At 29.3% G+C, this 15,520-nt stretch overlaps 1 pseudogene; it reads left to right on the top strand.

Annotated features, from left to right (window-relative positions):
• The first annotated feature begins 751 nt into the window (after nucleotides 1–751).
• LOC149518392 (putative pectinesterase 11) lies at nucleotides 752–2,472 on the top strand (annotated as a pseudogene).
• Nucleotides 2,473–15,520: the final 13,048 nt, after the last annotated feature.

Genomic DNA, 15,520 nt, shown 5'->3' on the forward strand with positions numbered 1-15,520 from the left:
CTCAAACCCAGACTGTTGCGTAGACCCTAAAATTATTCTTTTAATAAATTTTAATTAAGATTTCATTAAAATGATATGTTTTAATAGCTGGTCAATTACACCTAACCAAAAAAGATTTGTGGCGACTCCGTTATTTATTATTTCGTTCCCAAATTCATCGAGCATTCATAAAACCGTTACGACAGATGATATAAAGATCTGCTATGATATATAAACAAAATCTTAAACTCAAATCTATGAAGCCTTCAAGTCAAAGTGGACATTACCTGGTAAGTTGGGTGAAAGTCTCTACAAATGATATCAGAACGGTCATTAGTCGAACAGGAGTTAAGTGATACATCGTGGAAGTCACCTCTAGAATCTTGCGGGAGTTAAGTGCTACATGGTAAGAAATGGTATCAGAGCGATTATCAATCGAACAAAAACTAAGTTCTATATCGTGAGAGCCACCTTTAGAATCCTACGATAGCTAAGTGCTACACGGTGGGAGCCACATAGATCCATCCCCGTCAAGCTCAATACAAAGTACACATAGATCACAAGATCACACTCGTTCGATCAATGACCGCTCCGATAACATTTGTGGAGATCTATACTCAACTTATGAGGTATTATCTGCATTGACTCGAAGGTTTTCAAGGTTTTGTTCCACAAAATGTACTTCATAAATTTTAAGTTTAAGCTTTTATATATATCTCATAGCAAATTCTTAAAATATCTCGATATATGATTAGAGCGTTACAATCAAATATCGAGAAAAATCTTATTCTACAATCGAATTGCAAGCCATGGATCCAGGTTATAATTCTAGCTACGCCTGTGTCTTTCATAATTACTTATGGTAAAGTTTGACGCTGCCGAAGCCCTACTCAACAGAGTTGATCCATCAGGGAAGAGAGACTACAAGAAAATACAAGATATGCCATTAACGCTGTTCGATCCAACAATAAGAAGTTGTATTCATATTGGTTAAGCCTGGTATATCTATAGAGAAAAGATTGTTGTGGTAGTGGATAAGCCCTTCATTACAATAAGTGGTTCAAAAAGCAAAATGCAACACAATAACTTGGAATGATAGTGGGAATATTTTTGAATCTCCTACCTTCTCTATCTCGGCTTTTGATTTTGTTGCTCCATACCTCACAATTCAGGTAGTTAAGTAAATAAATTAATATGTTTTAGTCTTTCCTCATTAAGACAAATTAATCAACCAATAATCTTCTATATCTTTCATCTATATACAAAATACATATGGAGCTGGTGCCAAATCAGTAGTATTGAGGGTATCTGGAGACAGGACAGCTTTCTTTGGATGCAGAATTTTATCCTATTCAGGATACCTTCCTAGATGACACTAGAAGACACTATTACAGCAATTGTTACATTGAAGGAGCCGCCGACGAAGGAATCCAGATACATACAGCCAATTAATCCTATAGAAATAGCTATAACCTCTCTGGATCATGAATAATTTACAAATAGATTATTTTGTGTGGTTTTTCTAGAGGTGACATTTGCATCCATTCTCAGAAGGAGATGCAGCTATCACAGCCCAACGCAGGAAGTCACCTTCAGAGGACACAGGCTTTACTTTCTTGGGTTGCAAGATCACTGGCGTTAGGACTACTTTACTTGGAAGGGCATGGGTTCCATATTCCAGGGTTACCTTCTATATATCTAATTCGATTCTGCCACAGGATAGGATGATTGGATTTGGGAAGACTCATCCAAGCTAAGGTAACAAAAAAAAAAAAAAAACTCAGATCATTTTCGTTTCTTTCTTCATTATTATAATAAATTTTTGGAACCTAAAATAATGTACTGGTTTTTTTTATTCTACAGCTCGTTGTTCTATAGAGAATGCCAATGTTATGGACCTGGAGCCAATAAAAGAAAAGGGTTGAATGGGCACAGGAGCTGATAGGCAAAGAGGCCAAGCCTTTCTTGACAAAGAAAATGATTGGTGGGAAGAGTTGGATCAAGGCAGGGCCAACCCGTTTCAAAGAATGATCTTCAAATGCCATATCTAACAATAACACGGGGCATGCTTCATTGTAAAGATGAATGTCACGACTAGAGCGGATCGATGCTGGCGACCTTGCTGATGTTGTCATGTAGAATTGAATTTTCTTATTTCTGATGTAGAAACTTGATATATATCAGAATAAAGAGAAGCATTTGTTGGGAAGAAGATGGATGATCCGATGGAGGTGCAGAAGATGGTTGATGGGTTGCTAGGAAAGTTGGGTAGCCAATGTTATGCGGTGTCGTGTTTTGGCCACAACTGCTCACTTTGTTTTATGCAATTGACTAGGGTGAGCCAAAGGACGCACGTGAACGTACCAAGCGCCGATCTTTGCATGGTCCTTTCTCTTAGGACTAATAAGCCACGTTTAGCGCAAAGATTTAAAAATGCTTTTGGTTAAAAATTTAGGCTGAGAAAAGTATTTTTTGTTTTTATTTTTTAGAAAATAGTTTTTATTTTTTATTTTTTGTTTTCTTAAATATATTTGGCAAACGAAAACAAAAATTATTTTAAAAAAAATACAAAAATAAGGAAATAAATAAAATATTCAATGATATTATTATTAATGGCATCTAATTATAAATATAATATATATTTATTAATTAATAATATTAAAAAATATTTAAATATGATAACTTGCAAAACATAAAAAAAAATGTATATTCCATGTTTTCACAATTGAAAACATCTTTTTCTTTTTCTTTTCATATTTCAATTCATTTTTTTTTGTTTTTTAAAATTTTACTTTTATTTTCAATTATCAAACACATTTTTACTTATATTTTTTATTTTCTAAGAAAATGAAAATAAAAAATGATTATGTTTTCTGAAACCAAACACTACCTTAGTTTCACATATTTTTAATATTAAATTGGGTGAAAGTTTTAAATTTTGCGGTTAAAAAGTTTGATTTTGCAAATTAATCGCAAAAAACTTTTTAAAGTTATGTTTGTGGTCAAAAAACAATTTTAACAAATAAATTTATTTTTTATTGTTATAACTTTAAACTTTGTTATTCTACACATATATTTTTTGATATTTCATTAACATTTTTAACCATATTTTTAAACACATTTTTTTCAAATCAAACTCTTTTAAATCGTAGCAATAATGCTAAACTAGGTATAAATATATTATGATTAGTAGGCCCAAAACCAATCACCTCAATGCTTAAAGCTCCATGATTAGGGATATAAATGAACTGAACATGAACAAATAAACATTTATTAATATATGTGGAGTTTAGGTTTTTAGTGACATTTTTTTTAATATTTAGTGGTGTTTATAAACGTCGTTAAAAGATTTGTGACGTTTGTAAAAAATATCATTCAAAGTGCTAGCTATACATGCGTCGTAAAAAATAACAACTTTTTCTATAAAACGTTGCTATATTAACGGCGTTTATATGTGGAAAACGCCGCTAATATAGCAATATTTTTCAAATACAAACGCTACTATATTAGCGGCATTTGTATCTAGAAAATGTCTCTATATTAGTAGCTTTTGTATCTAGAAAATGTCGCTATTTTAGCGGCGCTTGTATCTTTAAAACGTTACTAATTTAGTGATGTTTTTATCAGAAAAATACCGTTACTTTGATGACATTTGTATCAGACAAACGCCGTTAATTTAGTGTATTTTCTACTAAGAGCACCGCTACTTTTAGTGGCATTTTATGATACAAATGTCACTAAATTATTCATTTAGTGATAATTTTTTAACGCAAACGCCACGAAATTAAGAAATGTATTTTTTAAAATAAAAAATTTCTTTTAATATTTATTATTTTCATAAACGATCTTAAATTCAAAAACTAAAATTAATATAAACTTAATTCACATTCAAATATGCATCTAATTAACACAAAGTTTAATAATTAGTATAATAACATTCAAAATTTTTTAATACATTATCAAAATAAAAATTAAAATGTATGAAATTGATGACTGCATAGATTTGAAGGCTACCAATTGATGAAGGAAATTTTTTATCTTGGTCACTAGCGTGCTCAAGAACTTATTGAATAATAACATACAATTTTTAACACTTCATTGTAAGCTTTTTTTATATTAAAAAATATAAATATTTACTAAATATAATACCTGAGTTGGTGGACCACCGAGATAAGTTCTTGAAAATTATTATTGCACAAAATTCATAAGATGATTAAATCAATCATGCAATTGCTAAAATTTTACACACTTTTGCTCCATTCTAGCACGTTTTTCCTCAATTTTGGCATGCTCTTGTTCTCTTTCTGCTTCTATATGCTGGAAACATTGTTGCATAATTTGCTACTTTTCTCTCAATATCAAAATATCTTACAAAAATTGACTTGCTGAGAATGTAAATTGCTGAGAGCTACATCCATAATAGGTAGATGGTGTTAGACCCAATCCAAGACCTCGGACTCGTTCCTGCCTTTCTTTTCTAGCAACTTTTATGAATATTCAATTTTTCAATTCTTTCATGTTGAGAAAACCATCAGATGCTACTTTAATCTTAGTATTCATTTTCTCTTTTGCTTTCTCCTGTAAATTAGTCATTTACAACTATCAAGTTTAATGATTAATTGATAATATATTAAAAAGAGTAAATATTTATTTTTTGTTAAAATAGATGTTACAAATTACCATAATTTCTTGTGTTTTGACAATCATGTAAGATTCATCTTTTTTTGTATGTGTTAAGCAAAAAAGTTTTACACGTCCAATTTTACCGCCTATCTCAATCTCCTATACAAAAACATATGTTATTTGATAGGATACATATCATTCTGTAACTTATTCATGCGTATCAAACCTGCCAATCAAGTTCAAAAATTTTGAATAATTTTAATATCATGTATTTATATTTTGGCCTTTTAACAACACAATAGTCTTAAACAGATGCAAACAATAAAAGCATTTTGACCTTTCACACATATCGATCATGGCAACCAAATTCAATTATTTGGACAAGTTTAATATCATGGATTGAAGCCATCCAAACTGTTGAAAGTCATCCAAAAGTTTAATTTGTATTTATGCCTTTTTAAGGCAAAAATAGTCCCAAATAGACATAAATGATAATTTTTTCACCCATATCAACTGTAAAAATTGAGTTCTATCAATTGAACAAGTTTAATATTAAGTATTGAAGCTATCTAAATTGTTTAAATAGAACAATAACAATAAATTTGTATTTTTACCTAAATAAACATAAACAATAACTTTTTCATACATATCATCCGTGTCAACTAAGTTCAAAACTTTCAATAAGTTTAATATCAATAACATAAACTATCAAAACTATTAAAACAAAACAATAACTGTTAATTTGCATATTTACCTTTTAATGGCACAAAAAATTTATTCATTGGAATAAGTTTAAAATCATAAACTTACTATGTCTTTTTGCTTTCTTGCAAAATTTTTTGATCCACTTGTATGGCTATATTTATGTTGCTTTCTGCTACCAAACCCAATCTGTTCTTTTTTTTTATCATACAAAATAATTATATATATGATAGAAATACAAATATTACTAACTTAAAGCATAAAACACTTTCATTATTTCATTATACTATACAAAGTTATAAATTAGTACCTCTCATTTTCTTGAGAACTAAAATCTAACTAATTATTCATATTATCACCTAATCATATTACAGGGTAGATTTTTTATCATCGCCTCTACAGTAGCATTTTGATCGAAATACTTATTCTTTAAATTATGCTTATAATCTTTTCATTTCTTTTCTAATGACTTAAGCAAAAATGAAATTGGTATTTTAAGTACAAATCTTGACTGTAATAATATAAAAAGAAAAGTTTTAATCAATAAACCAAATTTAAAATAATTAATTTTTTAATATGTAATTAATTATACCAATTAAAGCATCGGCTTTAACTTTTGCTGGAATTTTATGCCATGTTTTATAATGAATAGGTAATTTCATTCCATTACGGGCAAGCATGCTTAGAAATCTAGCCAACAGTTAAGCCTATTTACCAATTGGTTGCCTATTAGAGTTTGTAGACATTACAATACACTCATTTGGAGGTAGTGCAAATAATTCCTTTAAAGTTGTCTGGCCTCTGGTCCTTTATTGACCATTGTTATCAACTATAAAAAATAAAAAATAAATTTGTAAAATGGTAATACTTTTATCATTATAATCAAATTTTAAATATGAGGTATATAATACCTGCATTCAAATTTAAAGCATAATAAATTAACGAGATACTATCTAAATCTGGACCTCCCGTATTGCCATATCCAATATCAGTTGAAGGGTTAAAGGTGACTGAGCTAGATCCGACAGTACGTTTATTCCCCTTCAAAAGGATTCAGTCCATAACCAAAATCAGCAGGTACCATAGATGGTTCTAAACTAAAGCTCTGATATATATTCCTTGCAATCTACTCATTCACATTGTAGCTTACCTGCATCATAAAAGTGAATATATAAAAGATATTAGTTTAGAACATATATAAAGATATTGAGAAGTTAAGAAATCATAACCTATGATATATAAAGAACATATCAATTTAATTAAATCAAAAGATAATGTATGATTTACAATATAATAAATATACAATAGAGAATGCGACATTAATTACATACAATCATTTGCTACATTATATCTTAAACACTCGAATTACAAAATATAGATGATCCATTATAGTTCATAATTGTCTTCATTAAAATCTTCGCAGACCCACTGAATGAAGGTACTGGAGATATTTTCATCTAAGTTTTATTCAGCAAAAGGATAACATTTAGTTTCATGTTCAACATCATTTCTTATATATAACCCTATATCAAATAAATCTTTAAGTGTGTTTTGAAGAACAATAAACCAACCTAATTCTTTGGGATCTTCAGAATAAAAAACTTGTTTGACTTGAGATGCAAAAACATAAGGTTCGTTGATGAGTTGTTGTCTAGTGTGAATTAATCAAGAAAAATTCACAAGTATAAATTCATACTGATTTTTCTTAATACCTCTCGTACTGTTTACATCAGCCTAATCACATCGAAATAAGATAACTTTTCACTTGTCATAATAATCCAACTCAATGATGTCATTAATTATGCCATAATAGTTAACATTTTCATCTAAAGGATTTGTGTCCCTAGCACTAGCATAGCTAGTAGTTAATGAAGTAACAATTTTTGAATTTTTTGTACTTTTAAATTTCTCACGGGATTTAGTGTGAAATCTAAATCCATTGATGATGAAACCTTTGTATCATTTCACAATCCTATTCGAACCTTGTGAAAGGCATTTCACCTCTTCACTAACAAGCCTTTCACTTCAAACCTATAAAAGTGGAATAAATATATATATATATGTTATTAATGTTAGTTATACCATAAGCATTCTATGTAGATTTCTCATAATGAAAAGTATGGCATTACTTACAGTTACTCTTAATCATTAATGAAAGTTTTTTATAAACAACTTATCAAGCTCTTGAGTGTTTGATCATCGATAATGTGCAAGAGCTCTCAAATTATTTTTATACTCACTACAAAGCATCATGATAAAGTATTAACAATAAAAAATAATAATAAATTATGGTTAATGTAATGAATAATTTCCTTGCTAAAAAACTTATGTGCGAAATGATTCAATAGAGTCATGATGAAAAAGAACATATTGATGTGCTTTTGCCCAAGATTTATCATCTAACTCCACCATTTCAGCTTTGCCTATTGGTTGTCCAAAACTTTAACAAAGATAACTGTAGGTAGAGTCACTACTACATACCAACATTTCTCGATGGTTTATTAAATCTTGTTTCAATATTTTTCAAATAACAAGAACAAAATGTCATACACTCTTCTGCTAGATATCCTTCAGCAATAGAACCTTTCGGATAGTGTTTGTTGCGACAATAAGACTTTAACCTCCCCAAAAACCTATCGCATAAAATAGTACTTATATATCTTTTTAACTAGAGTGGCATGATCATAAAAAAAACCTAACCAATCTATTAAACAATAATACCTTTCGATAGGATATATCCATTGATAATAAATTGGCCCACTGACTTTTACTTCATATGAAAGGTGGATAACCAAATGCATCATAATAGTGAAGAAGTTTGGAAGGAAAATATTTTTTAAATGGCATAAAGTAATCGTAACTCAATCTTGAAGTTTGTCAAGCTCTTCCACATTCATACATTTTTCACATAGAGATTTAAATATGTTACTTAATTCAATTACCACAGAAGTGATTTGCTTTAACATTGATGAATGTAAAGTAATTGAAAGTAAATCTTGTATTAAAATGTGATAATCATATGACTTCAATAAAGAAAGTTTTTACTCCTTCAGATTCACACATCTTGATATATTTGACGCATAGCCATCCAAAACTTTGACATTTTTCAAAACTTTACAAAATACATCTCTTTTAGCTTTAGAAATCCTAAAACAAGCAGTAAGTAATCGATATTTGCCATTAAAAAGTAACTTCGGATGAAAGTCAGGGCAAACCCCCTTATCAACTAGGTCAAGCTGACTCTTTAAGTCATCCTTTGAACTTTTATTCACATTGAGAATTGTCCCGATAAAATTTTTGCAAACATTCTTCTCTATGTGCATTAAATCAAGGTTATGGCATAATAAATTGTATTCCCAATAAGGTAACTCAAAAAATATACTTCTTTTTTTCACAACTCAAACTCATTGAGGTCATATTCTTCATCGTCCTCTTCATCGCTTGGAATATCAAGATCACCAACTTCAATATCAGTACCACAAACTCGCGTAATATAAGGCCAGACACTTTCAAAGATGTCCTTTATTCTTTTTCTTGATGAAATCATTTTTTCATAATTGAAATTGATATCTTTTAATTTTGACAAGATATTAGACTTATTAATGGATAAAGGCGATCTCCTCAACTCTTCAATTTCATCAAAGAGATATATTTAAAATCTAAATCGATGATTATCATCAGACCATTGATGATGTCTCATATAACAAAACTTTTTATCATTAGGTAACTATTTCAAACATATCTGTGTAGCACAACATGGACAAGCATAATGATCTTTTGTAATCTAACCAGGTAAATTTACATAAGTAAAAAAATCATTGATAGTCCATAATAAAGCAGCACGTATATTAAAGTTTTTTTTTTTATGCATCATAGGTCTCAACTCCTTTTCATAATTACTTTAACTCTTTAATAAGAGGTTGTAAGTAGATGTCTATATCATTGCCTAGACCTTTTTTTAAAAAAATTATTATAGATAATATAAATGACTGTTGCTTCACAGCAATCTACGATGGTAAATTGTAAAGAATCAATACAATTGGTCAAGTACTATAAGAAGTACTCATCATTTTGAAAAGGTTGAATCCATCAGATGCTAGTCTAAACGTAAAATTTTAAAGATCATATGCAAAGTCTAAAAACCTAGAATGAAATGATTTTCATGTCAAAGAATCTGTAGGATGCCTTAATAATCCATTATCTGTCCGCTTCTCATAATGCCACCTCATTGAATCTGTAGTTTTGAAATATATGAAAAGTCGTTAAAATCTTAGTATTAATGAAAAATAGCGTAAAACCTTAACAGGCTTATTTTTTATACAAACCTTATCATCATCCTCATTCAACCTTTCATCGAGATTTTTGTCCACCCAATGAGAAATATCACACAAATGACAAGATTCTTGATTTTTTCTATCACCCTATACAACATGCAATCATTGAGACAACTATGAATTTTTTTATATCCGAGACCTAAATCTTTGATCATCTTCTTTTATTTTTTACAAGATTCAGAGATTTTTACAAAAAGAAACATTTATTTCATAAACTCTAATAATAAAGTCAGAGAATTTTTCGTCCATCCATATAAACATTTCAAGTGAAAAAGACGAATACAAAAAGATAACTTTGAATATTTCGATCCCTTTATAAAGTTGTTCATTCATATCCTCAAGTAATCTATAAAACTTTTATACTTGTCTTGTAGGTTGTCGGTCACATACACCTATCCCAAGTTTATCAAATTCATTCATTTCAACATTGGACTGATTAAATCCATTATTTTGGAAAGAAAGATTATGAAAATATTGGTTATGAATGTTAAAAGCATCTCGTAATATACTTTCAATGTCATCTGCTATAAAAAGATCATGTTGGTGTTGAAGAGCCTTTAAAATTGAAGGAACTCTAGTGAAAGATCCTGACGGAACGACTTTTCATGAAAATACCAATTAATATATCCCGAGAGAAATCTAATACAAATTAAATATTCAAAAATAACTTGAGGCATTTGCCAATCGATATTAGCACATTTTATACATGGGCATAATATCACATTATCTTTACTTGTATTCTCAAATGCAAAATTAAAAAAATTTTCCACTCCATCTCTATACTCTTTACTTAATCTTGACTTTTGCATCCAACTTTTATCCATTTAGTACTTGCTACCTTATCAAATCAAATGTATATAAATAATTTATATGAAAATTAACATGTAAAATATTTAAGTTTACTATGTTTTAAACAAAAGATAATAACAAGATTAGTACTTACAAAAAATGAAAACTCCTTGTTGTGAAGTATTTTATCAGCTACATGATATTATGAATGTTAAAACTCTACTACTAACGTAGATAGTACACAAGAGAATTTGTAGTTGGGGTTAAAATAAGGTGAAATAGGTATAAATGAAACCCAAATAAAAAAAGAAAATGAAAAGGAAAATGAAGTGGATGATGGGTTACAAATGGGTATTTGAGAAATGTGGGTTTTGGAGAAAATTGTTTAAACCAAAAAAAAAATTGTGTATTGCAAAAGTTGAAAGAATAGTTGAATGAAGTAAAAGCTAAAGAAAATAACTAATGAATAGTCAAAATAAGGTTCTAAAAGACAATGCTTGAATATTGAAAGCTAAAGGAAAGGGAAAATAAATTGTAGTTGGTCTAGAAAGAGAAATAGTAAAATAATAAAGATGAAGCTTGAAGCTAATGATTGGATGCGCTAAGTTTGGGGACAACTTTATTGAACTGGATAATTGAAGGCATTTACTAAGAAAATGCCTTCAATAATTTTCTCTTAAATATTTTTTGAATATATTAGAGGCGCCTTCAATAGAGTCGTAATATAATTGTTTGGGTTTATTAAAAGTGTTTATGTCCCAAAAACACCTTCACTAATTTCATCTAATTTTTATGGTGTATTTATTGAAAGTTTTTTTTTTTTGCATAATACACCTTCAATAATTCCTTCATTTTTATCTATGAATATCAATGAATGCGATTTTTTACTAATGATACCTTCAATAAATTTCTTTTAAAAATTATTTATGATTATTAAAGGCATCTTCTGTACAAAATGCCTATAATATTACACTATTAAAATTTTAAAGGGTTATTGAAAGCGTTTATTCCAGAAAAATACCTTGACTAATTCGTTTTATTTTTTGAAAAAATTTATTGAAGGCGTCTTCTAGTGTAAAACGCCTTCAATATTTTACTATTCAAAATTTAAGACGGTTATTGAAGTCATTTATTCTAGAAAAATGCCTTCACTAATTTTTTTTAATTTATGTACATAATTATTGAAGGCATTTTTTAGAACAAACGCTTTCAATAATTTCATTTTAAAAATTTTTTGGATTATTAAAGACATCTTCTACTGAAAAATACCTTCAATATACTAGAACTCAAATTTTAAAATGGTTAGTAAATGGGTTTATTCTAGAAAAATGTCTTCAATAATTTCTTTTAAATTTTGTACATAATTATTAAAGGTATTTTTGAAGAACATACACCTTTAATAATTTCCTTTTAAAAATTTTTGGGATTATTAAATGCGTCTTCCAATGAAAAATGCATTCAATATTTCACTACTCAAATTTTAAGATGGTTAGTGAAGGCATTTATTCTAGAAAAATGCCTTCACCAATTCCATTTAATTTATGTACATAATTATTAAAGGTATTTTTTTAGAACAAACGCCTTTAATAATTTCATTTTAAAAATTTTTGGGATTATTAAAGGCATTTTCTAGTGAAAAATGCCTTCAATATTCCACTATACAAATTTTAAGATGATTAGTGAAGGCTTTTATTCCAAAAAGGTACCTTCAATAATGCTTTTTAAATTTTGTACATAATTATTGAAGGTATTTTTTTAAGATAAACGCCTTCAATAATTTCTTTTTAAAAATTTTTAGGATTATTAAAGGCGTCTTCTAGTGAAAAATGCATTCAATATTCCACTACTCAAATTTTAAGACGGTCAGTGAAGGCGTTTATTCCAGAAAAATGCCATCACTAATTCATTATAATTTTTTAAGGCATTTATTGAAGGTGTTTTTTACATAATACGCCTTCAATAATTCCCTCCATTCTTATTTCAGGAATATCAGTGAAAGAGATTTTCTACTAAAAACAGCTTCATTTATTTTGGTTTAGAATTATCAAAGGTATTTTTTGAGGAAAAATGCCTTTAATAATTTTTTAAAAAATTATTTTTTGGATTACTAAAGGCATCTTTTAGTAAAAAATACCTTCAATAATCTCCAAGTAAAATTTTAAGGGGATTATTGAAGGTATTTTTTTCAAAAAAACATCTTTAATAATAATTTTTATATTCATTCCCCTTTCTTAAATATCGAAATCACAAACTGTTAGTATAGAGAACGATTAAAAACTACATTAATCAACCAAACCAACCCATAAACACATTTCTATCAGACTTTTGGTTTCTTTATCCCTATCATCATCACTGACCATCAACAAATCAATGGCGTGTACCTCTTTATTTATCGATATATCTTTTTTTTTGTTTACTATATTATTTATATTATTCGATAGAGCTATTTTTTTATTTCTTATTATTTACATATACATATATATATTTTTATTAATTTCACTATAAGTGTCATAACGTCTAGATCCGGGGATCTATCGCTAGACATTGACTTTAGGAGAGTCGCCACCAATCTTTTTATCTAGGTGCGATTGGTCACCTATGGAATCTATCCTTTTAGGGAACACCTAAGTTTAAGGATCTCTAAAAGAATAGGTTCAGGTCTGCTAACCAGAACAGAGTTCGAGAGTTCGGTTACGTGTGAGGAAGGTTATAGCACCCTCACAACGCCCATCAAAAGATGGTACCAGCTTAAATTTGTGTTATCCATAAAGCCTTAAAATCTTACCAAGTAATTAATTATTGGAAATTATTCTCAATTGACTCTAATACTTTTAGCAGAAAATTGAGAAAATTCCCTCACCTCAAGAGTATGCAAGAAAAACTACTGTTTCACTTGCAGAGGCTCCATCGTCAGATTATTTAATGAAAAAAAATAAAATCAAAATTAAGATAGAAAGGAAGGAAAGAATGATTTTTTTTTTGTAGGGAAAATTGATACTTTCAACTTTTTCCCAAAAATATTTTTTGAAAATTTATTTTTAAGGAAAATTGATACCTTCAACTTTTCCCTAAAAATATTTTTTGAAAATTTCGATTTTCAAGGAAAATTGATAGTTTCAACTTTTCCCTAAAAATATTTTTTTTTTGAAATTTTTTATTTTTATTTAAAGAAAATAAAATAATAAATAAATAAATAAAAATAAATAAAAAGAATATTACATAAACCTAATCTAATAAATAAAAAATAAAATAAACAAATAAACAAAGAAAAAAAAATTCAAAGAAAGAAAGAAAAAAAAAAAAAAAAAACCTGGAGCGGCTCGGATCGCGGCTCGGCTCGGCTCGGAGGGGGCAGGCACACGCGGGTCAGAATCGGGTCGAAGCTCTGGTCGGGTCGGGTTTCGGCAAAACGCGCGGATCCTCTGATTAACTTAAAGCCAAAACGACGTCGTTTTGGGAGGGTATAAAAGGCAATCCCCTTCATTTTTTCGGCAGAACGCTTCTTCCTCTCTCTCTCTTCTTCCCTTTTCCTCTCCCTTCTCTCTAAAAACTGAAGAACACAGGTGTCGGATTCTGGAAAATGTCACCGGAATCTGGAAATTTTCGTCGGAAGTTGGCCGGAATATCACCGATTTCTGGGATTCTTCACCGAAAACTGGGTTGGTAGCCGAAAACTTCAAGATTGGCCGGAATTTTCATCGGAAAATTCAAACTTCGTCGGAATTTTCGCCGGAATCTGAAAATTTCCCAAAAATTTCCAGAAAAAATTTTCGCCAAAAATTTCTAAAAAATTTTTTTCACTCCCAGAACACTCCTAAACTTTTCTTAGCTTCCTTTACGCCTTCTTTTCTCTCAAATCAGTAGCTTTGCTTACTGTTTTCTCTGTCTTTCATTCTGTTCCAGGAGGTGCTTTATATAGGGATTGATCAGGAGTTTCTGATCAATCCCAATTCCCCTTTGGACGGGAATTCAATCTTTGAATCCAGTCTGGACTCTTCTGATTGAATTCTCACTCCCAGTGGGATTCTTCAACTTTCAATCCTAGCCCTCCAAAATAAAAATCAAAATAAAAAAAAAACTAGATAATTAGAGAAGATAAATCAACAGATATTATAGGATAAATAAAATAATAAAAAAATATATCAGATATATAATTAGATAAGTAAAAATACAAAAATGAATAAAATAAAAAAGATAAAAAAAAGATATATATATACATATTAGTAATAATACATAAATAATAAAATACACATAAATATTAACAAAAAATAAATAAATAAATATATACATATATTAATACATAATAATAATAATAAATAATACAATACATAAAATACAAAAGAAGAAGAAAAGAAAAAAAATACAAGATAAAATTGAATTGGGCTTACCCATTTGGGCCAGGCCCAATTGATCTGGGCCTGGACCCAATTGGGTGTCTACAGCTGCCCCTCTTTGCACATTTTCTGTGAAACAGAAATTGCGCAAAGACGTAGACATCCAATCAAGACTCAACTCAACATTGTCATTTTTTGGTTTTTTTGTTTTTTTGTTTTTTTATTATTTTGTTTTTTGTTTTTTTTTGTTTTTTTTTTTTTTACCAAAGCTCCTCTAAACAGAGGCTCAACGACTTTGAGAAACATAAATTACTCCTCTAAACAGAGGCACCACGACTTTTGGAAAGTAAATTGCTCCTCTAAACAGAGGCACCACGACTTTGGAAAGTAAATTGCTCCTCTAAACAAAGGCACCACGACTTTGGAAAAATAAATTGCTCCTCTAAACAGAGGCAACGGACTTTGGAAAGTAAATTGCTCATCTAAACAGAGGCAACGAACTTTGAAAAGTAAATTGCTCCTCTAAACAGAGGTACCACGACTTTGGAAAAGTAAATTGCTCCTCTAAACAGAGGCAACGAACTTTGAAAAGTAAATTGCTCCTCTAAACAGAGATACCACGACTTTGGAAAAGTAAATTGCTCCTCTAAACAGAGGCACCATGACTTTTGAAAAGTAAATTGCTCCTCTAAACAGAGGCAACGAACTTTGAAAAGTAAATGCTCCTAGACAATCATGTCCGAAGGAGTTAAAAGTTAT

This window comes from Durio zibethinus, chromosome 6 (assembly GCF_047325235.1).
Source record: "Durio zibethinus cultivar Kanyao isolate XHJ-2024 chromosome 6, ASM4732523v1, whole genome shotgun sequence".
NCBI lineage: Eukaryota > Viridiplantae > Streptophyta > Magnoliopsida > Malvales > Malvaceae > Durio > Durio zibethinus.